Source organism: Ixodes scapularis, unplaced genomic scaffold (genome assembly GCF_016920785.2).
Source record: "Ixodes scapularis isolate PalLabHiFi unplaced genomic scaffold, ASM1692078v2 PGA_scaffold7__128_contigs__length_106722199, whole genome shotgun sequence".
Lineage (NCBI taxonomy): Eukaryota > Metazoa > Arthropoda > Arachnida > Ixodida > Ixodidae > Ixodes > Ixodes scapularis.
In genome coordinates, this window is record NW_024609882.1 from 44,721,179 (window position 1) to 44,737,273 (window position 16,095).

Consider the following 16,095-nt stretch of genomic DNA (forward strand, 5'->3'; position numbering starts at 1 on the left):
CACCGAAGACAGGCGTCCAGCCATGTCTCGCACACAGCGAATATTGTATTCGGGAAAGATTACTTCAGCGCTTTAAAGTCAGGAAGGTTGTTTAGGAAGCAAACGTTGGAAAACCCAATGTGATTGGAGTCTGTAGACTTCGATCGCACACTTTTCACACGACAACTATGCCAAATACGGAGTTGTCGTACGAACGGTGAACGCTGCCGATGTCGCTCGCCGGAGGCGGGTTGGAGAACTACTTGGTAGAGCTGGCGATGATGGTGGGGTACACAGGGGCTTTGTGCTGCTTAGGAAATGGAAAGAGGTCATCGGCCAGGGGTGGGAGCTGGCACGCCGCACAGAGTCACTCAGTTGATAATGAGGAGAGGCATCTATACAAAGCGAGAGATACATCTTCACATTTCTGGTGGAACCAGAAATCACAAACGTCATTGGAGAGTAGCGACATTGTCGAACACAGACAGGGAACCGCAGGGGCAGGCGGGACGTGAGCCGGAGTTTGAAGGTACACCCGTGAGCGATATGAAGGTGAACAGCCCTCTTCTTGTTTTTGACGCTCCTGCAAGTTTTGGAACAAGCTCTGTTCCAGAAGAGGGCTAGAACGCAAAGTTTAGACCCCAAGCCACAAACTATTTGAGACGTTGAGAGTTAATATAGCTTTAGGGAGTCGTAATACAGGCAAGAATCGAGGTAAGGTGTTCACCTCCATATTGCCGGCGGGTGTGCATCACCAGTGATCAGCAATAATGGGATTAGGTGAGGTTGTTGGCGAGGGCGACGAGTGAAGAATGCTCAGCCAGGAGGTTGCTTCCATGGACGACAATGTTCGATGGTGATGCTGCAGTCAGAAAGTGGCATTCTAGGTGCTTACGGTTTGTCGATGATAAGTGATATTTCTATCGAAGGGCCAGTAGCCCCGTTAGGCAGATCAGGAGACGGAGAGTTGTAAAGGCACGCTGTCATCAAACCTAACAGCTAAACATAGTGCTGAAGAAATTGACTGGCTAGATCCAACATATCTCATAGAAAACTGACAAGGGGGGCAATGTTCGGCAAATGTCGTGTTTCTCCTGAGAAGAAATGGAAGACATGGAAGTGACGATATCGCGTCTGATTGGTTAGAGGTTCAAATGACGAAAGAGGGAACTTTCATCATTTGAGCCTCAAACTAATCAGACGCAATATCGTCACTTCCGTTTCTTTTTAGGAGAAGCGAAACATTTGTCGATCATAGCCCCCCAGGTGTGTTGAACATTCATCTTGGGGGGGGGGGGGGGGGAGGGGGGGGGAAGGAAAGGACAAGCAGGTCAAATGCACCTCCAAACACAGCTTTATTCTTTACCACATTAGCCTGTAGTTACTGTTAAAGCAACTGGTTTGTAATCGCACTCGTTATGTAAAACAGTGTCGCGTCTGTGCAGTTTTTTTTTTGTTTTGTTTTTGCATGGTTTATGAATAGCTGTTTTGAAATACCTTTACCGCGGCTTTATTTCTACCTGTTTAGACTATGTTTGTTGATCTTAGGTTTATCATTTTTTATGCACATAGTTTGACGGCTAACATTCAAACTGTTTGTGCTACCATGTCTGTTCGATAATACCCGTCAGCAACCGCATCATTGCATGTGCTGTTTGTAACGTTTTCGTATAAATTGTACTATGTAGAGCGAAAATAAACATTTGCCTGCTTGAAATAACTCTTCTGTGAATAAATTACCTGTGATTGTCGTCCCGTGGTGCGCACGTCACAATAAAAGCGACAACGCAACGCAAGCGGACGCGAGAAGCGGGTACACAAAATGCCATTGGGGCCGCCATCTTGAAAAGCAAAACAATAAAAACGAAGCATAAAATGTGATTAGTTACCCCATCCGTGGTGAGAGAGCGCTTTTACGAGTTTAAATAATTGTTTAAGGAACTTTCGCTTTTTTTTAGTTAATTGGTTATCAATATAATTTATATTGTGTGAGTAATATGTAATGAGTTTAGTTCTAAGATGTACTTTTATTAACACAAGGCCCTCGATCACGTGGTTATCGATTACCACAGGCTTATTCTACAGTGGGCAAACTGTGTATGATAAACTGTGGTTTGGTGATCCTGCTCCTCACGTGACTGGATTCGGCGAATAGCGGCGCCGCGCCAACGTGGCGCGCGGCGCACTCAAAAACAGAGGAACGTACGCCGGGGCGTGCGCGACGTCTTCTTTCGTGCACGGCACTTGATCCGGCTCCTCACGTGATCGGATCTCGGCGAATAGCGGCGCGGCGGTGCGTGGAAAACAGAGCCGCAACTCTGGCTCCCGTAGGGAGCCTAGTATACAGGAACTCTACTTGCACTGGACGGGAGTGCGTGCTTGGCAGGGACGTTGAAAGCCCGGAGCTCGCTCTTGTTGCTTCAGCTACGCTTACACCTAAAGTGAAACCTTGTATAGGGTCCCGTGTTTCCGGATAAATATGAATAGGTAAAAAAAAAAAAAAACACCTGCCGCTAAAATTCTTATTGTTTCGGATTTATCCGATGAACTCGGAATTTAGATCTGCCAAAGACGACAAACATGGAATACGTTAACCATTCTCTGTAATGACAAATTAGAGCCCAGCTCTTGAGGAGGAGGAGGAGAGGGAGTATATGCCCGTGAAACGTCACGCGTGACGTCACTTGTGAGTCTTGTGACACTCGTGACGTCACTCGAGACTCTCGTGACCCTCATGACGTCACACGCGAACCTTGTGACCCTCGCGACGTCATACGTGCCGTCACGTGTGACGTCACGTGGTTACGTCGATGGCGACCACGCTCAACCCTGAAACGGGCGCCTAAGAGCTGCGCTCTAAAATAAGACGATATTTCTCCTTTAAATTAGATGATTGCACAGTGCCAATTGTCCCGAGAAAATACAACCACAGTTACGTTTCAAATCTCGTACCATTGTCAAATAGGGTCTCATAGCTCATCTTCTCAAGGATAATACAGGACAAGGGGTCATTGTACTTACGGTTACGACGAATGTAACTGTTTTGGTTCCAAGTTTTGGTCATACTATTTGTACTTCCTAGAAGAAAAAGAAGTTGCATTTTTGTAACAGTGAAAGCAATGAACTATAGAGTTTTCATAAAAGGTGGAAGAGGGGAACGGGCAGTTGAAGGTCATTATTACATCCTTCACATCTCCACCTTGTGCGGCTGCGGGTTAGTTTGATAAAATATGATCAGACTTGGTAAGTAATCCATTACAAGTAACGTACTACTTGTGATCCTTTACTTTCTCAAGTAGTTTTGCAATTGCCACGCTCCTTTTTTCGGAAGTAATTTGTAATGTAATTTAGTTACAAAATATTGCAGTAACGAATTACTTTAAGTACTCGTTACTTTTTTAAAAATGTGAGCATAATACAGTAACTGGAGCAACACGAGCAGAAGAACATTCAGCAGCATAAAGAGAGTAAGTTCAACAAAATAGAGAGCATCAGGAAAGAGAGAATAGTGGAAAAGAAAACACGATTGTTTGTACGACCGGTCACTAGAAACACCAGAAAAACGGGCAAGGTATGTACATATATACGAAAGACAAAGATCAGGTAAGACAACGCCGAGTGGGCTCTCCGTTGCCTTTCATCCTGTTTTTCTTCTCCTCCCGGGAAGGAGAAAGCTCTTCGTATTTATTTGTTTTTGTCTTTTACACCGTTTCACACTTTCCAACTTGGACGTCTCCCGCCACTTGCAGAGACATCAAACGCGGGTCCGTTCCCCCGGATTCGCGGGTTCACAACTCTCGTAACAGACGACGTAGCCTCGCGCAAGGGCGTCGAGTTCTTTCAGTCTTTGATGGGTACTACTTCATTCTAGCACCCTCTTAAGGCACGGCTGAAAAGTGCCCGGGGCGAGGCTAAGAGCATCATATTCGAGGGTACCGACGATACTTCTTTTGGTTTATTATCTCGGCATGGTGGTCGAGTCCACTGCTCAATTTGCAGTCAACTGTCAACATAAAGGGGGGGGGGGGGGGGTAAAGCCATCTAGGGAGTGCTGACAGAGAGAGAGAGAGAAAGAGGGGACGCGTAAAAGTGGGCGATCTTCTATTGTTTTGTGAGACCGAAGGCCACCTCTTATCTCGCTCTCTATGCCCTCCTCTGGCCTCCACGAATATTGGTATGAATGTGAGACCCGACGAACGATCGACAACCCGTAACCGCCACTTTTTCTGTGACTGATCGATTTTTCGAACAGGGAGTGTCCGTCGTCTCAATGGCCATCTCTTAATGAGATGTTCAAAACTCAGGGCACTAAGGAGAACGGAAACCTAGAGTTTCAGTGCATACTTCGCTTGCCAAAAATACACACATTCTCATTAGCAAGAAAAACAAACTATAATTTACGGGAAAACATCAAGGTAAGCTGGGACGCCAGCATTCTGCATTGGCTATACTTTGTAACGTTAGAACTAAGTTTTTCTTTTCTTGTAAATAACAGGCGAAACACCCGAGTTAAAATCGAGCTTTCGTAGATCACTTCTTTAGATCTGAATCTCGTAGCGGAGGTAGACGCTCCTACTAAGCATGCGCACCGCTAGCTTTGTCTGCAGAATTCCAGGAATCATATTCAGAGGCCGTAAGCTAGCGGGATGGCGGGTGTGGTTGCAACTTTCGGTGCGTTGCAGCTTTCAGGTGAACGGAGTGCACCTAAACTCTTTCTCTTAAATACAATATTTTATTTTTACTAGGACTACCGTAATACGGGTGTATGTGAAAGGAAATGTAGTGCTGCGGAACATTTCTGAAAAATATAATAAATGTTTCAATTTTTACTGTATAAGTGTACGGAAAACGTAACGCGAAAGTAATTTGTAATGTAACGAGTAAAGTAGTATGTTACTTTTCAGCTAAAGTAATTTGTAAAAGTAATGCAGTAGATTTGAGGATCAGTATTCTGTAATTGTAATCTATTACATTTTCTAAGTAACAAGCGCAAGTCTGAATATGATAGCATGAATACCAGCTTCCCAGCGACTACCTCAAGGGGCTTATTGATTTTAAGGTATTAACGACTATCGAAGGAACACTTCTGTGCAACCTTTTGTCATGGGCTAATTAGGTGATGCAAATGGCAATGGCACCAAAGCAAACCCATCTGAAAAAATTTACACCCATATATTTTATCTTGTTTTTAAATAGGAAACATATAGATTTTATATATGGGTTTTACACCCATATATAATTTTATCTTGTTTTTAATTAGGAAAAACTGCGAAATGAAACTACGAATCAACAAGCATTAGGAATCGGACAAAACTAAACTCGGATAAACACCGAAGGCGAAATGTAAACTCCGTAAAACAGCCCCCGATTGTGGCGAAAAATTAACTCCGTAAACATGCAATCCTAATTATATTGCATCGGGATTAAGATTTGGAACAGTTAACATTTATACGGGGACAAATCCACAATCAGAACGTATTTCAGAACAAGTTCTATTATGCTTGGTAAAAGAGCGTGTTGGTTTAAGTCATGGATGAAGAAAGAATAAACAATTAAAACAGGGACAACACCACCACATCTTTGAAAGATGTGGTTGTGTTGTCCCTGTTTTAATTGTTTAATCTTTCTTCATTCATGAAGTTCTATTAAAATGCCAATATATTATTATTAGTATGTTAACACTGGAGTATTTATATTAGATTTTTTTTTATCAGGCGGCTAATAATGTTCATCGTATTTCCATGCTTCACTCTCTGTGGTGCGCTCGTAAGGACCAACAAGAAGATATGATGGCTTGAAATGAATGCTGGGGAAGACTATACCAGCAAGAAGATAGGTGTCAGCACCACTGATCTCCACTAGAGGGGGCTGCATGGCGCATTGAGCAAACAGAAATGAAGCCACCGGAAGTAAGCAGCGTGTCCCGGAAGTGAGCCCTTGGCAGGCTTTGTTAACCCTTCCAAGTGCTGGTTCGAAATGCGTTGAGGGCGCTGAATCTTCGCGTGTTCCCTCAAGAGAGCCTGCTTGTTCCGCAGTAAGAGCGCATGCAGACCCGAGAAGTATCATGGGAAGCCATTCAATGTAAACATTTTGAGATTCTAGTTTATGAAGTGTGAATATGTCCCAAGTTCAAATGCCTGATTCTTGGGATTCAATCCAGAACGGGAGTATTAAAACCCAATCAAACACACAAAAAAGCATGGTCCATAATATTGACTTACTGCACTAGGAAGCCCAGCACACGCCCGACTTCCCGGACGAGCATCGAACTTCCGGTGGCTTCACTTGCGCCAGGCTCGGAAAGCAGCTAAGCTCCATCCAGGACCCAGAGATCAGTGGTCAGCACTTACGTCAAAAATAACGATAGGTTACATAACGCGGCTCAAAATATCTAATTGATTTCATTTTTCAGAGAAAAACATTTTGTGTCATACGCGGTTTATTCAGGCAGTTAATAATATTCACAGTGTTTCTTTTTAAGCTTAACAAATTTGTTTAAAAAAAACCGTGAAAGCTACACTAATGCAGTTAATGCAGGTGCGTTATACGGCAATGCGGGGGTCATAATATACGTAGGGTGCTAATCGTCACGATAAATCGAATTATTAACTAAAACTTGTTAAATAACATTTTAATTAGTGAAAATAGACATTGTTTCAATTGGAAATCTGCTGATCGTCAGCGAAAAGAACTAGATCAGTCCTTTTTCGAAAAACTTTGAGCGCGTGGGAAGCCCAGAAGTGCACTAAAGTTACCACTCGGTCAACAGAAAAGAGGAAAAACCGCAGAGGCTCGTTATTGTACCAATAGCCTTGCTCCCTCTGCGCGAGTGGTAACTTTAGCGTTCCAACGTGCTCCACACTGCTCCAAGTCGTTTTTAACACTAACTGATTTAGAAGTTTTCGATGATGCTCAGCAAGTTTCAATTGTAATCATATGTTTATTTTCACGAATCAAAATGATCATGAATATTTTATTTAATTAGGCGACTGATAGTTACGATTAACCCTCTACACTATGCCTCCCCGGCCGTATAACTCCCCTGCACAAAGAGCGCTCTAGTAGCTTTCACGTTCTTTCTTTTTTCACAAAGAAACACCCTCTATTTGGAAGTGCGTTATTTCAAAATCTCTTAACTGGCGCAATCGCCATCTTTTGAGGAACGACATTATTACCATGTTACACGGGCAGCCTTAGCCTCGGTTTCGGAGTATCCTCTGAGAAAAAGGGGAGCGGTATTTAGTTTTTTCGGGGACCAAGTGCGCCGACACCACCATTACTCCCCTGGGGATTAACGGGGAGGGGAGCAACTTTTGCGTTCCTACCGTTAGTCCCTCAAGGTTGAATTTCCCAGACAAACCTTTGCACCCTTGCATTTAGGGCACTGGTACTAAATGTTCGCGCCCTTAGACTATTTATTACTGAATTGCGCCCATACAGACCCAGGTGGCACTTGTCAAAGTCAAATTCATAATTGGTAAAACAGTTATGACGTATGAGACTGATCTTTTTTAAACTCATTGCATTCACATTTGAACAGCGCTTATTTCACATTTGCACCCGTCTTATACATTTAACGTAGACAAGGAGACACAGATGGCACACACGCACAACGCTCACACGGCAACACGTTAATCCAAGTTTTTTTTTTATTGTCCGTACTACAACATTAAAAAGCACGCAGTCGTTCACAGCGTTCAATCTGTTTAAGAGCGAATCAGCCACTTAGCGGCGGGTGCCAGCATATTTAAACGTTTTTAAACACACCAGCCCGTTGGAAACCAATAAAAAGGATCAGACAGTGAAAGGTATACCTCGCGAATATACATATGTCACACATTCAATTAAATTTTCTCTTACTCTTTTGGTATTTATTTCAGGAATATTAACACTCCGTCTTGTCGTCCACGGTCTGTGGAGGATGAGAAACATGAACATATCAACGGGGACTGCCTCCTCGTTTTCCAGGGACAAAAATTGGATGCCGTGCCCAGCTAAAGGTAGATCCTTCTTCAGCGTGCGCTGAAGAATGTCCCAATAGAACACAGCGTCCCAACAATAAATACGTGCTCTATCGTCTCGGGTTTTTTCCAGGGGTATAAAATTCACTGACCACGGTACAAAATACCTTTCTGTTCTAGCCACGTTTTACAGGGAGTACGCCGCAGTGTAATTTAAAGAAAAAAAGATTTTACTGAAGAATTATTTGGCATTTTCTTCCATACTTGGGCAGTAATCCAATTACAGTAATCGAATTACTGTAATTTTATTAATCTTTTTGGTAAATTGTAATTGTAATTAATTATTTATTTAGCTCAAAGGAATTGTAATTGTAATTTAATTACTTTCTAGCGTCAGTTATTGGAAAATTTCAGGCACAATTACAATTACCTTTGCAAGATTTTGCCGCACCGGCCCTTTTCCTCCCCTAACCACGGGGACGAGAGTACAGCCAAAGCGACAGGGGAGAGAGCGCATCCCAACCTTCTCAAAAGGAGGGAAAGAGAGGCTGGGATAGAACGGAATGAACGGTTTTGTAGACTCTAAAACGATTTTATGAAAAATTTTAGAAATAATTTGATAAATGAGGGCTATATTCACGTCTGTTTTCGTTCCTGTCGTAGTTGAAATCTGCCTCGTTCGCTTCCTGTTGCTCGTGTTCCCAGGGGTCTCTCTTATTTATCATTCTCATCAGGGGGCATCGGAGTTTGGGAAGTCAAGCTGGTTGGGCTCCGATCACATCGTACGGTCGAGGCGGGGAGGTTCGAGGTTCTCCTTACGCGTCTTCGTCGCTATATTCGGTTACAAGTTAAGAAGGTAGGATAAGCTCCTCCCACAAGCCTGATGCGCCCGTTTCAAATCCCTCCGCAGTCGAAAGAAGAGTTCACTGAAAACGCTTTTTGTTCCGCTTCAATGGATAGATATTGGCTACAGAGTGGTGCCAAGTTATCTCCGATCCCACTTTTTAAGAAAGCGACCTTTGTATTCATTGGAGTGGGAACCGAGCCCCTGAAAGCAGCCTCTCGGTCCATATGAGAGGGAAGCTAACTCCCGGAAGTCGTATTTGTTTCCATCGGAGGGGGGAAAACAATAATCTCCCTCTCGTGGCTTCCGCAATGCCAAGTCAAAGTCGAAAGATAAAGCAAATATGTAAAGAAAGGCAAGGCCCTCCTAGCGCATTGGCCGTGACGTCACGGAAACGATGGGACGCTATTGGATGCGGAGGTGGCGGAGGGATATATGATTCCCTTTGAGGGGTATTTGCCGCTACCTTCTTAACTTGTAACCTACTATAGCATATTCGTTTACATATTTCAGTCAAGGTTGGTTTTTTTTTATCGTCCATGAAATTATTCTCTTATCTTTATAAGTCCTTTACGCCCCTCTTCTCTAGCTCGTCTGTTGGTACCATTTTGCTACTCTAACATCGAGGCGAAGAAGCAGCAGGTCTCTTTAACACGACTCATTCTGCCTTATTTCCAACCGTTGTTGCTGCATTGCTCTTCCCTCTCCCAACCCTCATCTACCTTTTCGCATACATTTTCATTATTTACTGTTTTCTCCTAGCCCCTAACCCTTTCAACCGTTTCTCAACTTGAATGGACGAGATTCTAAAACTTTAGAAACCGCGGTTTTAGACTATCGGGATGTTGTTTTAAAAGAAAATAAAAACATAAATAAATTTATGTTTCTTTATTGAGAATATAAGAATGAAGGAGTTCATTACTCCAGACTGTTAAGTTCTACAATTCATTTAACAAATTTCATTAAAGAAAAGTACAATACATGACATTCGTACAGCGGGCATACAACTCGTTTAAAGTTATATGGCCCAAGGCGGGTAGCTCTGAGAAATAATTGTAAAGTAACTTCATTATTTTTAAAAGTAATTTGTAATTGTAATGAATTATTTTCTCGTTGAAGTAATTGCAATTGTAGTTAAACTTCTTTTGGAGTAAAGTAATTGTAATTGTAATTCAATTACATTTTTCATGTAATTTACCCATGTATGTTTTCTTCACCCTTTTAAGCGCATATAGCCCTGGACGTTCACAGTACACTGAGCAATAGAAATGTATCGGCAACAGTACATCTATTAAATATTTATAGCCCCGTTTCCGGGTAACAGAGCTAAAATATTCTAAAGAATAGCGCACCCTTAGTATTGTGACACAAAGCACAGCTTCACTCAAATAACCTTGTATACTGGAGAGCACTTGATCACTAGATTACACCACAAACTCAGAGACTGCATACCGTAATCGCACCTACAAAACAGCACGCGCAAATAACTCGTTTGTAATCAAATACAAATAGAAACCTAGACACAATTTTCTTAGAAATCAATTGGACAATCCTAAGCTACCATTACCAACACATCGAAACAAAGTGTTACGAGCAGAACTCTCCCATCTTGAATTCCAGATGAAAACAGGTAAAACTTGTAGAGTCTCTGCTCAATGAGGCGAGGCTTACACTGCACTTGCAAAGTGTATCAAATTTTCGGAGTTAAAAATAAATTACAAACGGCAGCGCGTGCAAATATGGGGAAGTCCCTACCGGTCCAGCTCTCTGCTTTTGCCTTAACCATCTCCGCCTCTTCAGACCATAGCTGCTTGCTCTCTCGGTAGTGTTTGAGTGGCACCCCGAGGTACTTCGCAGGTAAATGTGTCCACTGAACATTCACAAATTTATCGGGTGCGGTGGCCCAATTACAGCGTCAGACACCTACGCTTTTGCTCCAGTTGATAGCAGTATTCATTTCTTTTACAGGAGGAGAAAGCACTGCTGATTACCTCACCAACGCTGTTTTGGGCGACACAGGAGAGGACCTTTACTTCGCCAGAATGTCACCTACAACTATGTATACTATATTGTCAATTAGTTTTAAGCAAAAAGGTTCCAAGGAAATCGCAAACAGCAAGGGATACAGTGGACATCCTTGCCTCACAGAATATCGGACCTGTGCACTTTCACTGACGTTATTTATTACAATTATTGACACTGAGCATTTTACGTAAACAATTTTAAACCCGTCTAAAATCACAGACCCTACATTAACATGCCCCAAATTACGAAAAAGAATCTTATGCGACACACGATGGAATGCCTTAGCCAGGTCTAGCTGCAACTTAGCAACTCATCTGTCAAAGGCATCACAACATTCTAGAATGATCCTCACTATACGTATATTCGTAAAAAAAAAATTAGTGACGTTTACAAATCTCCGTAGTGTGAAATTAAAGCGCACCTCTTGAGGAGGAGGGGGGAGGGTATGCCCGTCTCCTCCTCCTCCCCTCCTCTCCATTTTCCCACCCTTCTTTCTCCCTCCTTCTTCCTCCCCTTCTGTAAAATCATTGGTTATCCTAATACAGAGATTTTTTAACCACATTATTTCCCCAACCGCCGATGATTGATTCCCCAACTACATTATTTCTCCAAAATCTGAAAGTAAAAAAAAAAATCAACTCTCTAATTAACTTATTAACCAATATTTATGAACCACGAGACAAGGGAATATACGAAGAAAAAGAAAAAGTAACAACACAACGTCGTCATTTTGTTGTCTCCTTTCTTATTTCTCTTCGTTGGCTTCTTTGTCCCGGGGTTTATAAGTATAAGTATGATCGTTGACCAGCTAGCCTGTGACATTATTCTTCTTTCAGTACCTTCAGTCTTTAATTTTTTTCAAAAACACATGCAACTGCCGCGGGGTTCGTGTCTTTTGTTTCTGCTCCCAGTTTTTGAAATTGCGAGCATAGATTAAGTTTACCACATTTTCTGCATTTTTGTTTTAAATATATTATTGTTAATTGCATATTTCCTAGCCTTGCTTTTCTCAACGCGCATTCTGCAATAAAAAAAAAAAAAGGTTGCGGGTAGAACTATAAAATAAAATTTCGAGGCAACTATACAACTTCTCTGCGGTCTCGAGAGCGAAGGAGAACAAAGCACAACAAATAAACTCTAAACACGCAAGTAAAAGCGGAATTGCGATTAAACTTCTCCCCGGCTCAATTGGACTCGTTTGAAACCTTGAGCATTAAGAAGCGTTCACAAGAGAAACCTTTAACCCTCAAGAGAAAAAAAAAAAGAAAAAGAAGGAACGACTGAAAGGGAAAACAGAGCGATAAAGAGGCGAAGGAAGTGACGGTTCGCGGTTCAAGCACGGAGGGCAGCCATAAAGGTAACCTAAAAGATAGGTACAAAATATATCTTTCGAGGCAAAAAGCGGCGGGACAGCTTTGAATCGTTTCAGATTTGTCCGTAGAAGTGTGTAAAAAAACAGAACGCCAAGAAATAAAATATAAAAAAAAAAGAAGCGAGGGGTGAATGTCGCTGCTCTTACGAGAACAAATGACGGCAGCGTGACTGCCGCGGCAAAACGGTGGTTTTTGGGAAGGGATCGTCGAGGCGCAGATCTCGCCCAGAGACAAAAGCCGTCGAGAAAGGGCACAGTCAACCGGCCACAAAAAAGAGAGAGCCTAGATTTCAGAAAGAAAGCATCTCAAACCAGGGGAAGCGTTGGCAATTTAATGGCGGACGCCTTTTGTGGGGATTGGTTGCATGTGCTCCACGCGTTGTGTTCTGACCTGGCGAGGAGGAAGCGATCGGAGACGCCTACAGACGATTGACGCCCCCTTTGGTCTACCTCCTCTCATCTCACATTGCGAACGTGGCCTATAATCCACGTGACCTGCATATTGCAGCTGGAAGCACTTTCAGCTCTAGGCATACTAGACAAGACAGACGCATTTCTCGCGGAGGCGTTACAAATTTGTCGCTGCCAAGGGAGCCGTCACACAGGAGCCGACAGTTTTTTTCCCGGAAGTGATTAATTTGGCGAGAAATTGTTGGAGGGGGAAGGGGTGTTTTTTTTTTTTCCTTGTGTAATTAATGTGCAGCCGCGAGATGCGCGAGTGCGCCCGTTAAATGTGTGTTGACAATTTGTACCCGATTCTCCCCTTTGGTTAGTTCACGAATAATATGTTTTTGGGTTAGGGTTACTATGAGCGCACAGTGTGCGGTTATGTTAGTCTTTTAATTTGTGTACAACTTTCTCTACATGCAGGGGGGACATCGGACCAAGTCCAGCTTCGTATGCCCGTGTCCCACTAGAGCGACATAAAGAAACAAAAGACAACGACAAGCCTCAAACCAGAGTCTTTCGCGATTTGAGAGGCTTTGTAGATAAAGGAGGCTATGCTCAAACACGAGCCTCATGCACGGGAGGGTGGCTTTGGCAGGCTCGCAATCGCTCGAGCTTACTTCACGAGCACCGAACGACTAAACGCCTACCAAAGGTACCATTGCGAGCATGCCGCATGAGTTTGGGGCTTGTCGCTGTCTTTTGTCTCTGTCTGTCGCTCTAGTGGGACGCGGGCATTACTGGATGCGTTTTGTCTGGTTTCCTCGCATACTAATTTTTGTGATGAGGTAGAAAGTTCAAAGTTCATTAAAACACTTAAAAATGCGTGTTACGCAAGGGTATACAAAGTATCTTTTGACGCTGAAGTTAAAAATGTGTTTCTTGTGTTAATGCATGAATTTTCCTTTCTTAGATATCTCGAGTCTACTTTGGTGCTTTACGGCGCAGCCCTTGGGCGCCCGTTTCCGTGTTTCGCTGCGTCGGCGTCGCCGTCACCGACGGCGTAACCGCGCTGACTATAGCGAGAAAATCGACGTCTTGTGACCTCAACACCAATTCAATTTCCCGCTCAATTTACCGGGGAAACTAAATTGGTGTTGAAGTCACGTGGCGTCAATTTCTTTAGCTAAATTTAGCTGGCAAACTGCGGGGGGAGAAGCGGGTTCGGAGGAGGAGTAAGGGCGGACGGTACGGAGGAGGAGGATGGGAAGGTATGCTGGAGGAGAAGGAGAGGGTATGGAGGAGGGGAAGGTATGGTGCGGGAGGAGGAGGAACGGAAGTAGAGGAGGGGAGGAGTAGGGGAGCGGAGGAGGATGAAGTTAGGAAGAGGAGGAGGGGGAGGAGAAGGCGGAGGACGAGGAGGGGAGTGGAGTAGATAAAGAGAGGAGGAGAGGAAGAGAGGAGGGTGGAACAAGGAGAGGAGGAGCAGAGGAGAACGGTAGGAGGAGGAGGAAATAATGAGGAAACGAAAAGGAGGAGAAGGGGAGAAGAACAGGAGGAAAGGACGGGAGGAGAATGGGAGGAGGAAGGGAGGGCACGGAGGAGGAGGAGGGACATACTCTCCCCTCTGTACCCTCCCCTCCTCCTCCTCAAGAGCTGCGTTCTAATTTCGCGTTACATACATTTGTAAGCATCTTTCATTTTTTTAGACTGCAGTCACTGACAGCTTACATATTATTGTTACGCAGTCAATCAGTGTTTGCCGATAAGAAGGCCGAATCAAAATACGAGATGTATGAACGTAAAAAGACATGTTCGGCGTTTCTTAAGATGTCGTTAAGTATAACAACTCACAACGCGAGAAAGGCAGAGCTTGGCGACTCCCCAAAGTCTTATTAACGTTAACGTTCAGGAGCCAATGATATTGCGGCATAAATCGGCAAGAACGCCGTAAAACGGACGATGACTCAAGAAGTGCGAGCGTGATTGGCCATGCTCCCCGTCCCTTTCAGCAACTATACAACTTTTCAGCGCTTATAATTCGAGGGAAAATTTTTTATTCACTTGGTACGGCACCTTGCGCGGAGTCTCATACTAGAGGGCTAACGGGCGCTCTCAAAACGCGTTCCTCTGCCCACAAGAGAAAGATGGCAGCACTCAATTGGAGATTATCCGATCGGTCAATGCCACGTTTTGCTGTTGATATTTAGGTTGAGTCGTTTGCGTTCAGATAGAAATACCATTTTCTCGCTCGAGGTGCATTCAGAGCAAAGGTATATTACGAAGTAAGAAAAAAAAATCCGTACATTACATCTGTAGCTTTTGCCTTACGAACTCTTTGACACTTAGGTAATTGTTTCAGCGCTAAATATGCTTGCTGGTAATCTTATGTTTTGGTCGCGTAGAAACACAAATTGTGGTACTTTTAGTTATTATGTACGGAGTGATCGACTCTGATGCGGCGATGGAAGCATTTCCACTCCGCTAGGACCGACTGCAAGCCTGAAGCGTCCGAGGGGACGCGTGATTAATTATTCGAGGGAATCGACTTGGACAGCGACAGGAAATGGTCGATATCCCCCGTTAAATGTGGGTGCTTCCGCCCTGAGTTCGTGAATGCGGCGTACGTGAAAAATGGTCGGACGTGTTACCTCGGCCTTACTGCTGAATTCCGATAAAGCATTGAAGAGAACGTTGCATGCGAGTTATACTGTTTTTTTCTATTTAAATAGATATTTGGCACACGGTATACTTTATTGGAATCATAATGCAGGAATGTACATCCTTTGCGGTTGTCAGTACAGTGAACTAGAAACATATAGTAGTCGAAAAAGCGGCGGCATCCACGTAATGCACATCGCACTGTACATACCGGGTGGCTGTAGCACCCTTTTTCCGAGCACTGCTACAGAGTGAAAATCTACAATACCGGGTAGTGTTTGGACCGGTGCGACTCGACAATGGGAACTTGTGAGGGTGCGCGTGTACACAGCAATCGCGGCGCTGCAGTCCACAGGGCACCAGAAAGTCGCTGGAGTCTACACGTCCGCCGCACGCACTTGTGCACGCGGGGCACTCACAGAACCACCACCATAATGACACTGCTGCCGATGCAAAGGTTTCGACATATATCGCTATCTACACCACACGTTTCACGGTAGCCGGTCCGGTCCTAAAACTACCCCGTATTCTAATACACTGTAGGTTGCATTGCCTTACTCGCATACGACAACCACGAGTCTTGAGTCTGCGACAAGCGTTCTTGTTTTCCTTCTTCTTCATTTTACCGGGAACACTAGTGCAGCCCGGTACAGCCCGAGCAGCACGTGTTCCTTGGGATGTCACCACCAGCGCCACAAGCGGCTTTCAACACCATTGGCTTCACACGGCCGAAGAGCACCACTGCTGCTTTCATCCGCTACTTATATCAACGAGGAGGAGGGCTTTGCAGTGATAAACTGGCAGCTGAAAGTTACCCCAAATTGGCCGCCACCACGTTGCAGATTTTTGACCACTAGACAAGTGAG